Below are 14,186 nucleotides of genomic sequence, written 5' to 3' on the forward strand. Positions count from 1 at the left end.
GGTAACGACAACCTCTCCCCTCCTTATGTCTCAGGCCGATAGGTGGCACCACTGGTTACTCCATTAACACCCTAGCTTGACACTCTCGTCGGTCACTAGTCGATTTATTAGTACTTCCTCTCGCCACCAAAAGATAGCGCCTCAGTCGCGCAGTCACTCCAGTAAGATCTAATTTTTTTATGCCGGACACCTTCGGGTGGACTCGGTAATTTTCGGCTCAGAGTCTAACCCCCCTCCCATTCTCTAGAGACCCCGCGCTTATGATATTCAGGTGATATCCCGCTCTGAACTTACTTCGGTGCGCGCCTCCTGACTGACTGGTACCGTTTGTATCTGCGATCTTCTGCGAATCATCGACATCGTATATTATGTAGTCTTCTCAGACTAAAGAGATGGAGTCCCTAGCTAAAATTATTAACCAGTCAGTAGTTTAGTTGAAAGTAGAGAAACTTAGTATGTTTGTATAAATTTTTTTTTTTTAATTATTCATGATGACTTCCGTGGCTACCGCGAATCGTGGTTCGAGTTTGCGGAGACGAGACGCCCTCTCCTGAGCGCCAGGACCAACACCCTGTTTTGGTAAGTCTTGACGTCATCCCCCCCTTTTATTTTCCTTCTATTGGCCTTTTGCGCCATTTAAGCATACTGTCTGGAAACAGGTCTAATTCTTTGGAATTTGGACTTTTGTTTCAGACAGGGTTCCAAGTTTGGGGCAACCAAAATCCTCTGCCAGAACCTCTGGAGTCGGTTCCTGCGCAGAATCCAACATCATTAGGCCTACTACCTTGATCACCGTCTACCTACAGCCCCGGGTGATACCCGCATAATTCTATCTTTTTATTCACGAACCCAAGATTAGTGTAACCCAGTTAAGACAGCGGACAGTAAAAGGCAGTTCGAGGAGAAGAAATTTATATTATGTTTTGGAAGGACTATATGTACAATCTTTAAAGTTACCAATGTTAATTTCATTCTTGTTTTTAAATATTTTAATTTTTGTTATACATTAAGGGCCGGCCCTATCGTAAATAACGTTAAGGAATATCATATAATAAGTGTAATTGTGAGTTATGTAAATAAGATCACTTATCAATGAAAAACAGTCTTTACTAAGGAAAATTTAATCTATCAAAAAAAAGAACAATGATTAATAAAATAAGGAAGTCTATAGACGTAACAGTTGTTTTTATTTATTTAATATATAATAACGATCCTTTTACTCCCAAGTATTTGTAGGGAGTCCCTAAATTTTCTTTGTTTACTTCTAGTGTCGCCTCTGTTGTTGACTTTTATAGTTATTAATTGAGGGCCTCAGTAATCAAAGCTTCCAAATCTTTTAACCTTATTATTTAATTATTCTTTAAGACACTTGGGGTGTTACATAGTCATGTGTTGTAGTCATTTGGAGTCAGTTGGATGTTATGTGTAGCTGTACATAATAATATTTAAATTTGGGTACCTACTTTAAATTTTGTTTGGGTTGTGAAAGTTCCATTGATTACAGACTCTTGCTCCTCTATTAAGTCTAAAATAACCGTGTATGTAGGATGTGTGATTAGTTGTTTGTATATATAATTTAAATTCACATTCCTTGAAATTCCTAATTTTTTTAAGTAATAACACTGGACGATGTATTGACTTGCGTATTATACAAGCGGACACTGTTATTTAAGCGAGTCTTAGACAGAAGGTCCCTTAGTCCACCTCTTGTAGTGGTACAGTGCAGATCTGATGAATTGGCTTGTCTGCATATAAGTCCGATACATGAATATTGATGTGTATCCGAACTCAATGGTAGCAACGTCGAAATCGGTACAAATCCCAATGGTGGCGGAGTCACCGACTGCAGAAATCTTGACGGAGGGTCTCGCGACTTCACCGGGGTCCCTGACGACGGAGGTGATGATGACGAAGCAGATCCCGATGACAACGATGAGAGCTGCTCCAGAAATTCCGATGGTAACGAGGCTACCATCTCCAGAGATCCCGATGATGGCTGTATCTACTGTCTCTTCACTCCAAGAGACTTTAATGTGTGCATTATCGAACGCAGAGGAAACTCCGATACCTGCAACTACACCGCATTTGGTAAATACAACATTTCGTGAGCAATTCCCAGCTTCTGCATCAGTCGTGTATACACAAGATTCTTTGACATCCAGTACAGATGATCTGTCAATGTCGACTGGGAAATCTCCAGCTCATGCAACATACGGGACTTCGTCGCTTACAACAGCAGTGTACATTGAAAGTAAGATACTTTCCGAGCCGTCAGTGACTCAAGGTCTAACGACGAGACATCTGTGTACGTACTGTGACAAAAGTTTTAAATACCGTCAACATGCAAGAAGACATGAAAATCATGTCTGTGGAAGAAACGCTAATCGTGTGACATTTCCGTGTGACCCGTGTGGTGTATATTTCACAAACAAAAGTAATTTGATTAGGCATTGTAAAAGCAAAGTTCATTTGCAAGTTGTACAGTGGGGAATCGATGGTAATTGCGATGAATATCTGTATCAGTGCTGCTACTGTGGTAAACGATTTGAACGACTACGAAGTACACGCATCCATGAAAAGCATGGCTGCAGAAGAAATCTTGACCGTGTAAAATTTCTGTGTGAGAAGTGCGGTATACAGGTTACACGAAAATTTTACTTGAAAAAACATTATAAATTTTGTAAAGGCGGGTTCGTAGCATAATTTCTGGTCCTCTAAGGTGTTACACTCCTGATCTGATGTTTCGTGATCTGTATGAATTATTTGTATTTTGTCCCTCTTAAAACGAACTTTAATAATTTATTTTAATAAAAATTAATGTCGCTTGGACTGAGAAATGTATACGATATATATATCATGTAAGATTTTATTGTGTAAAAATGTACAATTTTAAAAAATCATAGCATTAAAGAATTTTTAATTTGTTTTTTCTTAACCTACATCGTTATAACTTAATGTAATAAACTACATGTGACACGTAATTTAGGTCAGATTTGTAATGTCCGTTTTGTCTTGTTTGTGTGTATTATTTTTTTTACCAATAATGCTGTAGACTGTTTTTTTTTTTTGCTAAAATTATTTTTGTCTGAGTATGCCATCTGCATTCTTAGGATTTTTTATGGCGATATTTTGGTAAAGTGCAGGTACAGGTAATACCGTAACATTAGAGCAAATCTGATAGGAATTTGATTTATTATTTTTGCGAAATAATTTATTACTTCCCGAAATAAAACTAACAGACTTGTGGGAAATTTATGGTCTTAAATCGTAACCTGTCATATATTGGTGTACACTACGGAGGTGATATTAAAAAATTAAAGAATGTTTATCAATGGACCACACTTCGGGGTCTGCTGGTGCACTGGATGGGCTGTATCAGTAAGATTCTGGATACTTGGAAAGCGGTTCTTCGTCCAAGTTACTCACTCCTTCGTTGCTAATAATTACTAACATGAATTTTTACAACATGGGAAATTAAATGTTTACTGGCTAAGGTCTTGATTTGAAATATTTTGCTGCTTATAATTATCAGAGTATCGGCTTTCACAATATGGTATGTAGGAATCGACTCCTCTCGTATATGTGCTACACATTTATTTTTGTAGGTAGCAAGATATACATTCGTAGGCTGATTTTCTGCTCTGGTTCAGTGATGTATACTTTGAAGTGGTTCCAGCAAGTACTTTATGTATGCTGGATTACGATTTCACTGGAGTTTTACGTGTAATGAGATGGAAGGCTAACGATGTGATGTATGCATGTGTTGAGCAAAACATATGAGTGTCGCAGCATTCTGCAAGCTTGCAATTCCCGCGCGAGGGGTCAATGTTCATTTGCAGGTGATGGTAGGCATGTCTCGATCGAGAAGTCTCTGCCTCTATCCATGAGAATTTTTTTTTGCGGTTGACGTGCTTGAATTTATGTACTTTTGACTAGTCGCACGTGAATAAGTTTAAACTCGTATGCATTGGAAGATATTTTTCTACATGAGGTAGGACAAATACATAGCTGCTACATTGACTGAGATAGGTATCGAACTCGTGGCTATTGTCCTATGGGTGATTAGCACTTGTCGTTTGACCTATCTCCTCTAACCCTCTTTTACTATGTGATATAGATGGGTCATGGATGTTTTCAGAGATGATGTTTAAAATGACATGGGTAAAGAGTCCTGTGTAGAAATTACAAGGTGTGGTAATTATTTTAGTCGAAGTGATAATTTAGTAGAACACGTAAAAATAACGTGGTTTTTTTTTCTAATGTGTAAACAATTTAATGATAGGACGGATTTGTATGTAGAAATTGTGGTATACCACATCTCTTGAAGAACACTGGATGGTATATATAATGAAAGACTCTTGGGCTCAAGAAACTAAACTATAGGTGGAAAGGATGATGCGGTTCCTAAGATTAAATGAAAGGAACTTTGATGATTTTTTTTTCTATATACTAAGATGATTTAATTGAGTTTGGGATGATGGGTTGAAGGATTAAATAATAAAACTGGACACATAGGCTTTTAAAGAAAATGAGAATGGAGCTAACCATGTCTAGAAAACAATAGAGACTATTGTAAAGCTCACAAGATCATAGATTGTGGTACGTCTCTGACAACAGATATGTGGAAACGATATCATAAAATGAGTGATATTGATGCAGCTCCTGGTATTATAACTGGTAGCTACGGTGATGATGTCTTTACGTCTGAGATAGTGACACGGACGCGAAGATATTAAGACTAATAATAACATTTATGTAATGAAGATGGAAGCCGTAGCACGCGAGACCAAATTGATCATCCAAATGATGGGATAATAGGCTAAATCTTCTACTTGGTTCGCGAAATGATGATAATTTTTACGTTCTCAAAGAAACATGAACTAAGAAATGTGTGGTTTATAGAATAAAACCTACTTTTTCTGATCTGATGTATATTAATGGGAATACATATATTATTTACTATGAGTTTTATTAAATACCATTCTTACATGTGTACTTTCAAGCTCTTGACGCCTACAGTGTACATAAAGTATATAAAATATTTACGTACCTAGTTCTTCGATTAACGTGTATATTTTGTATTTTTAAATTTGATTTTGTTAAAGAACAATGACTGAAATGATGTGTGTTATTAACTATAAGTCCTTCTATAACTGGTGTGATTTATAATGCTGAGAAATTTTGAGGATGGTATGTGCAATAGGATGTTAATATGATGTGTCATTGGCTTGATACTTCGCTTGAATGAAATTTAAATAATACCTTGAGATGAAAGCTGTAAGTACGTGCATTGCATGTCCACTTCATTTGTCGAATTTTTTTCCAATTGTGTTACCTTATTTTGGTGTGCTTCTTCTTTCAATGATGTTTTGACTCGAGTATTATAGTAATTGGATCTTGATTTGACTAGCGTATTATTCCAACCGGTGCATGTATATAAGCGAGTCCTAGACAGCAGGTCGCTCAGTTTGTTACTGGCGACGACGACGGTGTAAGGATCACCTAGTTTGATTCTTCTGGTGCATAAGACGCGTAATTACCTGTTCCTGTGAACTCGATGGCATCTTTACCATCTAAAACGACGAACTTGATGGATGTTGTACCATCGACTACGGGAACCCTGACGTCAGCTACGGCGGAGAAGTTGCAGATCCCGTCGGCAAAGACGACGTCATCACAAGAGGAGATTTCAACAGTCGCGATACCGTCAGCAGAAGATACTTTAATGTCGGTGGTGCTGGCTACACGGGAAACCTCAACGAACTTCGTTTCGTCCTCGATGGAAACTTCAATGGATGGTGATTCAACAACAACTAACGAACATCAGTGCTGTTACTGTGACAAGATTTTCTCAAACAACAGCAATGCTCGACGACACGAGAGGAGAGAATGCGCTAAGAACCCTTATCGTAAAATGTTTAGCTGTAACAAATGTCGCAAGCAATTTACAAGAAATGCTAATTTTAAGCATCACTTGGAGACATGTAAAGGTCCTGCAGAGCGGCAGAAAGTAAAGGTATCGGTGCAACAACGATGCATCGATGTGCATAAGAGCATGCCTAGATATGACGCAACTGCGGCAACGTTAGTATCTGGATCGGGTCTGAAAGGCTCGTCTTCATCACCCCGGTATCCTTGCAGCTACTGTGATATGTCGTTCGCATTTTCTCATGATGCACGAAGACATGAACGGAGTAAATGCAAGAAGAATCCATCTCGTATAAAGTTTTGCTGTGATGGGTGTCATGAATGGTTTACACGTATTGATAGTTTGCGACGACATGAGAAAAATTGTAACGGTAAGGTCCATGTGTCTGCTGAAGAATTACCTGTAGAAATTTCGACTCCTCGCTTTAGATTGGAGACTCGTAAGAGAACAAGCAAGAAAACCGATGTGCAGCAACCGGTTGCTATAACGTCTGGACAAGAAAATAAACCTAAGACTGTGTTCGACGCATTACAAGTGAATGATAATGGGTTCTACTTGGCGCAGTCTGCATTTCGTGGGACATTGAAAGACTACTATTATTTAAATACGTTAGGTAAGTCGAAAGACATTTGTAATTTTCTTGATGATATCAGAGAGAACATAATCAATTAACTTACTGATGACGTTGCAACAAACGGTCCATTAAAATACAACTTGTGGTTGGACTGTATATATGGAAAGCCGTATCCATTCGAAGACGAAGTGAAGAAGTGTGCATTCAAGACATCTGCTGCAGTAATTTACAGTTCTGACGATGTGAAGCATACTGTTAAAAATGGTATCCAGAAACTCTGTCAAGAAGAGGAGGACTATGTCTGTAAAGGTTCTGGTTGGACTCTTTCTATTATAAGCCGATTGGAGCTAAGGATTAGTCATTTCACGCCTATGCGGACCTAAATGATTATAAGATTGCTGGCTTTTGGAAGTGTTCGTGTAGTAAAGTAGAAATTATGTAATAAATTTTATTTTGTGAAAGAACTTGTGTTGTTTTCGTTCTCGAACCTGCCACTATTATATTATGTTTATTTTTTTCATCTTCATTCCGAATCGTGCCAAGGGCCTAAGTCGACCTAGTTAATCATTTTATTGTTTGCAAATTTATTTAATGAATTTGTAACTTTTTCCCGAATCTCTAGCATTAAAATTACGAATTTTTAATATGGTGGTCTTGATGTCTGATAGGATGATCGTAGTAGAGGATTTAAAGTCTCTTTAAGAATGTTGAACATGGCTTATTGAAATTATTTTTTTTTTACATAAAATTAAACTATATTGCATCGATCGGGTATCGAACCGAGGACAGGAATCGATCGAATCAATATGTAAATTAATGAGTGATTTATTTACTGAATTTTGGAACTTTTCCTGAATTCCTAGCTAAATAATTACATGATTCCAAGATGGCAGCCAAATGACAAGATGGTGGGTGTCACAGTAATAATAAATGATTACTGCACTCTAGCTGGTAACAATTTAACTAACATGGCGTCAGCGCACTCTAGCCAACGATAACATGATGGTGGTCTCCAGCAGATGAAGACAAGATGGCGGGCGTAACAAAACATGCTACAATTATATAATCCAAGATGGCGACAATAACGATATGTGCAACAGTGGTTTATAAGTACTATTTTGTTTAATTTCTATTATTTAATTAGATTAGTAATTTTTTTTAATGAATTTTGAACTTTTTACCGCATCTCTAGCATTATAATTACAGATTTTCAAGATGGGGGACATGAAGTCATACTAGGTGAAGATATATATACTTTGAAATAAGTGGTGGGGGTCAGTCTGCCTGCGTCCACTGTGAGGGAAGGATCGGTCGCCATTTTTATTTTTTTGCCCTGACCGGGGTCGAACCGAGGACTCCGAACTCCGTGTCGTAAATGTATATTTTTTATAAATATTTTATTAAATTTTTATTATTTTATTTTTTTTATGAATTAAAAAAAAATCATTAAAATCGGATACTAAATAAAAAAGTTAAAGATGGCGGCCGTAACGAAAATTGCAACGGTGACGTCATCATCCAATATGACGTCAGAGGCTTATCTGCGGCTGTAGTAATGGATGCTTAAGCCGCTATATGGACATTTCTAGCCACCGGGATTTTTAAGGACTAAAAACGGGAAATCTTCCCTCGAAACGGGAATTTTTCCCTCGAAAAGAGATTTTTTTTTATTTTTTTAATTTTTTCAGATTTTTTGGTGGAATTTTTTTCACAAAAATGGAATTTTTGAGGAATTTTGGGCAAATTTAGCCCGATTCTGGAGAATTTTGACACATTTTGAAGGTAAATTTCAAGGTCAAGGTCAAAGGTCAAGGTCACAACCATCCAAGATGGTCGCCGTGACGTCACAATCCAATATGGCGGTCAACACCACAGACACCACACCCTGGACCCTGATCTCGGAGCCCCTTTTCTATACTACTGATATTCCTTGCAGCGAGCGCGCCGGTCACATTCACCATGCCATGTTGTATTCATCGTTTTGCCAATTCTTAGGTGCAACAAGTGATAAAATAATAAAAATTTTGTTTCTTATACTTAAAATTAATAATAATTGCATGGTTTTATAGAGATGATATTTGATGTTTTAATTGTAATTAAAATACAATATTTAAAAGAGTTTTATTATTTTATATTCTATTAAGCGTTGAACAATTAGCAGAACTGGCTCAGTGCTCCCGTAAGGTCCACCTCCCGTGGGAAGCTTGGAGACTGACGTCAGGAAGGCTGGATGGGTCACACAACTCTGGTCATCCCGCATGTGAATAAAATGATCAAACATTTCGCCACCTTACTCGGTGTGTATGTGGGCTAGCTACCACACTGACGAACAATCTTCTAGAAAATAAACTGACAAAATCACTAGATGTAAATTAATACCTAAAGTGATTTTTTTTTGTAAAGGGACAGAAATATTTATGTAAAAGTACAGATATTTTTTTTTTTTAATTTGTACATTAACATGAAAACAACTACTGTATTACTAGAAAATAGAGTTAGCAATAATATTGGGTTATGATTCTTACCCGGTAATTTATGTTTTGTGTTGTCCCAGAACCTCAATTAGTTAAAGTTATTTTGAAACCTTTCCCTGAATAGCTTTCCTGTATTAACTAAGCACATTAATTAGCATAGAAAATAAAATAAAATCCCATTATTAAATTTGTGATTATGTTTTCCTAAATTTAAAAATAAATAAGCTTGAATGACACATTGATCAAAATATAAAATTATGCGCCAATTATCGTAAGAAATACTCACTATTATCTCGAAAAAAAAAAGTTTTTCATACTTGCAAAAATAACCATGGCCATGTGTTGTACAAAGTTACAATAAATTTCTTGTAGTCTTACGAATTATTACTTGGAAACTGGTTTCTGAAGGAATATTTTGTAAATGTACATATTTTTTACAGTGTAGGAATTGCTTTTTACCGCGGAAAATATATTTTTAAGGTGTGCAGCCATCCTGATGACATTTTTAAACGATGTACTGGCATTAATCAACTAAAATTATATCAACTACCAAGTTATCATTTCTGTCCCAAAATACTAAATATTTTATATTTTTTACAATGTTGAAATATTTATGTCACTATAGTGTTACCAGTAACTTTGTGCAATTTCTAGCATATTTCTGTTGGACTTGAAAAATGTAGTCTGTAACTGATATTGCCTAGTACTATAAACCATTAGTTTTTCTCAGGATATTTTTGGAAACTCGTTTTGCATACGTTGATGGGCGTTAGAAGGCAACCAGAATAGTAGTAATCACAGTACAGTGCATGCCCAGAATTCACTTGGTGAAATGCTAGACAATTTGTTCGCCCCGATTTCTCATCCATCCACTAGTCCATCTGCGATGGAAGTCCCGTCAATACAGATGAATAACTTTAGCCCGGATTCCCGTGACTCCATACGAGACTTTTCAGGTGTTTCTGATAGAGAAATGTGTGTTCAGTACGTCCTTAGCGGACCAAGTTTTGGGCAGTTTTCGTGATGTGGGATGTCTATAGTTGAAATTTTTTTGTATACAACATTTTTCTTAAAATTCACCGGGATCCTGTCGTCCTGTCTCTTTCTGCCGTATTAATTTTGATTCCTCAACATCAATAGTAGTAGGTATATAAATGAAGATTCGGGCGAATTTATTTCTTATGGGACTACAACTTGATGGCTTTTTGGCTTGCCATTCGTCAGGAATCAGCCATGTTTGGCCTTTAACATAGTTCGTGGTTTTTTATCAGGACCTAGGATGCCATCTTGAATGATAACATATCGGCCATTTTGGAATACACCATTTTCGAAAATCTGCAACTATTTAACTTGAAATTTGGAGAGAAAAAACAATAAATCATCAAAACATTTTCTTATTAAAGTAGGTATTTTTTGATTCCATTGATATCTGTCTTTAGTTCGATTCTTGATCGATGTAAAAATTGAAATTTCAGGCAAAAAATATTAACTTAATAAAATATGGTGAAAAAAATTCAAAACAGGCATAAATTCCTCATCTCCCAGCCAACAATTAATTCGATCGATTCTTGTTCATGGTTCAATCCTTACTTGATAAAACAACACTTATTTTATGTAAAACACATTAAACAATCGTGAAATATTTTAAAAACTGCTAAACTCCTCACCCTTTAACCGTCAGTCAGCTCTCAATGCATTTTGACCGCCATTTAGAAATCTGTTATTTTTAATCTAGAAATTTGGAAAAATTACAAAATAATCTGTTAAAATGTTCATCAATTAATTTAATGCTTAATTCGATCGATTCTCGGACTAAGTTTGATCCATGCTCGAAGCTAACACGATATAAATTCAGGTAAAAAACATTTACTTCAATTTAACATTAAGAGTGACAGGTTCAAGAGAAAAAAAAGTAACAACATAACAAATAAACATTTATTACACAATTTCTGGAAGTACACACAAGGAAATTACTAGTATTTCTAGATTTCTATAGCCTTCTTAGAAGGAAAAGGGAGAACTTGACATAACTTGACATCTGTTTTCAAAGCATTTCCACATGATAGTCGATTGATCAGGCACGACAATCAGGGGCCACACACGTCCAGTAGTGACCAGCCAAGTACCATTGCTTGTCTAGGGACGTCGAGTTAGCAAGTACCTAGTGGGAAAAGACAAATCAGTCGGTTGGTTAGACTTAAACGTAAAGATGATGATGAAGTACGCCCAATCAGTGGCAAGGCACGTGTTCGATGGTCAGACACGTCCAGTAGGTGTCATGACGTGTCCAGTCCGTGGTCAGGCACATATTTAGTGGTTTTGCACATATATTATGTGGCAAGGCGCGTTGAATTGGTGGTTAGGTACTTCCGGTCTATGGCCAGGCTAACACAATCTTTTGGTGGACAGGTATGTTTATTCAGTGGCCAGGCACATTCAGTAGTTGTTGGCTAGACATTTCAGTCCGTGTCCAGGCACGTCAGATAGGTTGGACAGGCATGTTCATTTAGTGATCAGGTACATATGGTCAGTAGCTAAGAGGTGTAATATTTCGATACTTGATATACCTAACGAACAAGTCAAATTTCAATGTCAGAAATGCAGGCTAAGCATCTCCGAAACGAACTGTATTTTTCGTTGAACACGTGCGAACATTTTAAATAGGTAATGTTCAATGACTTGTTTTTAGACCATTCTTCTCTGAATAACGAGCCCAATCATGTCCCGAAAACAGACTCGTTCACTGCACATTCGTCAAAAGAAGAAGCACATTTAACGAAAATGACTGACATGTGATTTAACATGACCTCTTTAAAATTTTCGCATAGAATCGGCGAAAAATACTTCTTGGTTCGTAGATTCTTAGCCCACACGTCAAAAAATTTACTTGGCTTTCTTGAAAGGTATATAAAGTATCGACATATTACACCTCTTAACTACTGACTATATCAACCTGACCACCAAATCGACATGCCTGGCTAACCTATCTGACGTGCCTGGCCACAGAATGGAGGTGTCTAGCCAACAACTGGATGTGCCAGACCAACCGACTGTTGTGACTGAAAAAGCAAGACCGAAAGAGTCTAGCCAACAAATACTAAATGTTCCTGGCCAGCGAATAGACCTACCTGACCACCAATAGTTCATGATAGCCTGACTATAGGCCGGAAGTACCTAACTACAAACTGGAAGTGCCTAGCCAACAAACTGAACGTATCCCTGACCACTTAATACATGCATGACCACTGACAAGACATGCCTGGCCACCAATTGGATGCACCATGCCACCTACTGGACATGCGATGCTGACCACTGAATAGACGAGCTGGTCACTGACTAGATGTACCTTGCCACAAAACTTAATGTGTCTAGCCAAAAAACTGGCCAGGCTATTGAGTACTGCCTAGCAACCAACTAGCTGAGTATGGCCACCTTATGTATAGCCTATTAATAGACGTGCATGGCCACCGGCTGGACTTACCTTGCCACAAGTTGATGTGTAGCCGTCAACTAGTCGTGCCTAGTCGCTGACTGGACATGTCTATCTGATAACTGGACATGTCAACCACAAAATGAATTTACCTGGTGTCTCATTACATGCCAGACTAATAAATAGACATGCCTATCTGCCAACTGAATGTGCCTTGCAACTTGCTGGATGTGCGATCTTGAAAACTGAATAGACATTCCTGGCTACCGACTGGGTTCATATAGTCTACAACGTTAAATATCTATCAAACAAATGGACTTGCCTGGTAGCTTACTGGACATGACAAGCTGATAACAGGACACGGAAAACAAGATAAATGTGGTTGTACTTAAATACATGCCTGACCACTGAAGATACACGCCTAGCCACGGACTGGACCAGCCTTGCCAACAACTGGATGTGCCTGACCAACGATTACGTGCATGGCTTCCGAATGTGCGTACTTTATCACCAATTTAACGTCTTAGCCTGAACAACCGACTGATGTGTCTGTCCAACCTATCTGCGTTCCTAGACAAGCAATGGGACGTGGCTGGTCACACTGACTGGACGTGTGTGGCCCCTGATTGCCGTGCCTGATTAACCGACTATCATGTGGAATTGCCTTGAAAACACATGTCAAGTTATATCAAGTTCTCGCTTCGCCTTCTAAGATGGCTATAGAAACCGAGAAATGCTAGTAATTTCCCGATGTATACTTGCAGAAATTTTAAAAGTAATTTTATATTCGTTGTTTTTTTTTTTTTGCTTATTTAATTGAATCTGACACTTCAATGTTATATTAAAACCAAAAATAAAATATGTTTTACCTGAATTTATATATTTTTTGCACCAAGCAATGATCAAACTAAGCACGAGAATCGATGGAATTGAGCGGTAAATAAATTGTTGCTTTTTTAATATTTTTTAGATATTTCCAAATTTCTAGCATTAAAAATAATAGATTTTCAGGATGGCAATCAAAATGTATTTACATCTTACTGGCGGCTGGTAGATGATGAATTTAGGCGTTTTTAAGAAATTTCACATTTTGTTTCAAATAGGTTTTTTCTTATGTAAACTTATTTTTTTTTTGTATTAAGCAAAGATATAATCAAGGACAAAATTCTATCAAATAAATTGGAGGCTGTTAGGTAAGGTACTTATAACTATTTTGTGATTTGTTTTACTATGTTTTATTAAATAAATATTTTAAACGGTAATTACTAATTTTGCACCAAGAAAGGATCGAACCAATTACTTAAATCAATGGAATCAATAATTATTTTAATAAGCTAATTATTTAATGATTTTTGGAAATTATTTCATATTCAAGCTAAATATTTACAAATTTTCAAGATATATAGATTCCAAAATGGCGGATGTATCGTCACCAAGATGGCCGCCGAGATCCTAATCATAAACCAATAACAGAGTAAACGCCCGAACATGGCTGATTCCTGACGATTTCCTAGTCAACAAGCCATCAAGATGTAGTCCTATAGGAAGTACATTTTGCCCGAATCGCCATTTATATACTACAAGCAAGAACTGCTTTCGAGCATCTCTCAGGCTGAGTTCCAAGCAATAATTGTACTGTGACATGTGCTTGTATAGTTTTGATCTATCACCCCTGACATGTGAACCACGAATTTTCAAATGTTCTGTAGAATCAACAGGTATAATAGAAGATACAATTTACAGTGTTGTGTTTTTAAAATTAAGGAAGAGCTTAATATT

At 37.1% G+C, this 14,186-nt stretch overlaps 1 protein-coding gene across 1 annotated transcript in view; it reads left to right on the top strand.

Annotated features, from left to right (window-relative positions):
* Positions 1–14,186, top strand: part of LOC134540927 (cytochrome P450 4C1-like) — a 126,486-nt gene that overhangs the window by 66,352 nt on the left and 45,948 nt on the right. The window lies entirely within an intron of this gene.

This window comes from Bacillus rossius, chromosome 17 (genome assembly GCF_032445375.1).
Source record: "Bacillus rossius redtenbacheri isolate Brsri chromosome 17, Brsri_v3, whole genome shotgun sequence".
NCBI classification, from domain to species: Eukaryota; Metazoa; Arthropoda; class Insecta; order Phasmatodea; family Bacillidae; genus Bacillus; species Bacillus rossius.